The sequence below is a fragment of the Bos javanicus genome, chromosome 19 (genome assembly GCF_032452875.1).
Source record: "Bos javanicus breed banteng chromosome 19, ARS-OSU_banteng_1.0, whole genome shotgun sequence".
Classification (NCBI taxonomy): Eukaryota; Metazoa; Chordata; class Mammalia; order Artiodactyla; family Bovidae; genus Bos; species Bos javanicus.
This window is the reverse complement of record NC_083886.1, coordinates 38,777,221-38,780,000: the sequence shown is the minus strand read 5'-3', so window position 1 is coordinate 38,780,000 and position 2,780 is coordinate 38,777,221. Positions and strand designations below refer to the sequence as shown.

General features: G+C 49.5%; 1 non-coding gene across 1 annotated transcript; it reads left to right on the top strand.

The window, feature by feature from the left end:
* Positions 1 to 1,823: 1,823 nt before the first annotated feature.
* TRNAQ-UUG (transfer RNA glutamine (anticodon UUG)) lies at positions 1,824 to 1,895 on the top strand. The gene has a single exon. It is a non-coding gene; the product is annotated as a tRNA-Gln (tRNA).
* Positions 1,896 to 2,780: the final 885 nt, after the last annotated feature.

Below are 2,780 nucleotides of genomic sequence, written 5' to 3'. Positions count from 1 at the left end.
ATATGGCAAAACCAATACAATATTGTAAAGTTAAAAAGTAAAATAAAATAAGAAAAAAAAATCTGAGAGAACGGATATGGAGCCACCACGAGAGCAGGGCTGTAACTTAGTCGCCATGGGGTTCAGCACAATACTCACAGAACTCTGTAAAAGTCCATTAACAAATGCACAGATGGGTGGGCAGGTGGGGGGGATAGTCAGTTACTTGCCATTAACTAGTCTTCTGGACCTAACAAATTCAATTCTTAAGATGAACTTTGAAAATAGCTTCATAATAAAGTTATATAGTCTATATGCATAAAAAAAAAAAAAAAGAGCCAAAGCTAGCTAGCTCGCGCTCTCTCTCTCTCTCTCTCTTTCCCACCCCGAACACTGGGGCGCTCTTCTCCTCGTGTCTTTGGATTGACGTGCCCTCACGCCTCGAAGATGGATTTTCCTGCTATCTTCTAAATAAAATAGAGCTGTAACACTGAGCTGTAACACTGATTTGTCTAAGAGCTATAACATGGTCCATTTGAGACCTGAGAGCTATAACACGGTCTATCCAAGACCTGAGAGCGGTGACACATTAATGTCTGTCACTCCAAATCTTTGCTGTGACTAGACAAAGAACCGAGGAACACACACTAGCGGGACAGGTAAGGACACACACTTTCACTCTGGCAGCCAGGAGCCTGGAGAGTGAGAATGTCACACAGCTCTGCTGTCACCCAGTCCCATACAGTGTTGAATCCCTCAAGAAATCATATGGCCCAGGGCAAATATTCATTGTATCTGTATGCATTCAGCTTTTCTGTTTGTGTGTAAGAGAGATTTTATTATACACACTAATTGGTAAGTAGATTTTTGTTTTGTTTTGTTTAGGACAGTGTATCTTTTCATGCCAATACAATAATTTCCCCCTAAATTCTTGCACAGTATGTATTGTATAGATATTGTCAATATTTATTTAAATCAATTTTCACACGATGGACATTTATTTTTATTCTTTACTATTATAAACCACACAGCTGAGAAAAGTCTTGACCAACTGGCATTCATCCTAGTAGTCTCTAAGGATAAAGTTCCAAAAGTGAAACTGCTGAGCAAATGGCCTATAAAATTATCTGTCGCCAGATTGACCTTAAGAGACATTATCCATTTACACCTTAACTAAAACTTATGAGAAAGTCCAAAATCGACTGTCTTTCACTGATCTGCTTCTAATTTTGTTAGACGGAACCATCCACCAGGAGAGGGAAATGGAAGTGAGACTTTCTGTGCTAATTTCTTGGCGCTCTAGCCACGTGGAACGCCAAGGAATCAGGTGGGGCGCACTTCCTGGCAGCGATTCGCGCTCGGGACACCAGGGCCTTGAACCGCATTCGCCCCACGTGCCAGTAGGCTTCCCTCCGGGCTCCGCCAAGATAACCTATCCAGAGCACCCTTTGTGTAAATAAATAAACAATAAGAAGCCCAGGATGGGAGGGCCGAGCCTCCTGCTCGTGAGCTGGAGGTCAGAGCCGGCCCTCTCCGGTCCAGCATTGCTAAGACCGATCCCGCCAGCCTGCCGCACTCCGTGCTTCCCCAAACTCGGTGAGGACCCATGGGGGAGAGCAGAGAGAGAGGCGACAAGAAATGACACCCCGGGACCGGGAATGTATGGGACGCCGGGGATGCAGAAATCCTCGCCGCTCCGCTTTGGCCTGCTCCTGCGGCTCGGGGCCCAGAGCCCACACTTCAGCGCCGGCGGACACTGGGCATCTACTACTGCTTTCCAAAGGCAGCTTCCCGCGCCCGCTATGTGGCTTGAGAAGACTGCCGGCCGCCTAAAGCAGCCAGCAGGTCCCATGGTGTAATGGTTAGCACTCTGGACTTTGAATCCAGCGATCCGAGTTCAAATCTCGGTGGGACCTCTCCAAACCTTTTGGTTCTATAATTCCTATTTTGGAGGCCTCCGGCGGTAGTGGATATCTCGTGCTGAGGCTTCTCCCCAGTGACCTATCGGACCGCGGTTTAGGCTCCCTCGGTCTTTCTCAGGATGCTTCCATTTCAGGGTCGGCCTGAAGGTTGCCGCACGCATGCGCAAGAGCCCGGGCGGAAAAGTAAGCGTGTCTGTGGGACTCGGAGTGGGACTTTACCTCGCAGGGGCTGCCAAAGGCGCCCGGAGGGTTTCCAGCATCCTGCTTCCGGCGGGGAACAGCAGCAGGCTTCGGGTCTGGGAGACGCCCCCTGCCCGCGCAAGCTGCCTGGAATCCTTCTTCTCATTGGCTAACGTGCCCAACAGTCTGCTCTGATAGCTGGGAACTAAATGGCCAAGCGAGCCGAGGTGAGGGAATAGCCGGCGTGCGTTTGGGGATCGCTCCGCCCGGAAGTCGGTCAGATACTGAAATGTGTCTGGATTGTCCGCCACAGAGGGAGTGGACTTCGAGGTTGTTTGTGTCTTTTAGTCGGAAAAAAAAAAAAAAAATCCCTAAGTCAAGGAATCCGTTCTTCAGTCCGTTTCGGCCGGTCGGGCTAATTGCTAGCGCTTTCTCGTCGTATCGATGGGCTTTCTCTCGCAAGCAGACGATAGGGATCTCCGTGGGATTCACCCACAAGGCTGAGCGAATCTCTTTTGGCGAATTTGCCCAGGGTCGGTATTTGGGTGCTGAGCACGCGCACGTGATTTGCAGGAAAGGTTGTACCTCTGGGATAGCCGCGAAGAGAAGGGAATGGAGTGTTGTCTTCTGGGTTGGCATCTGGGTTTTAAGAGCTGTCTGTCTCTCGGAAATAAGTGACGAGGGAGCCCGCTGACGCAC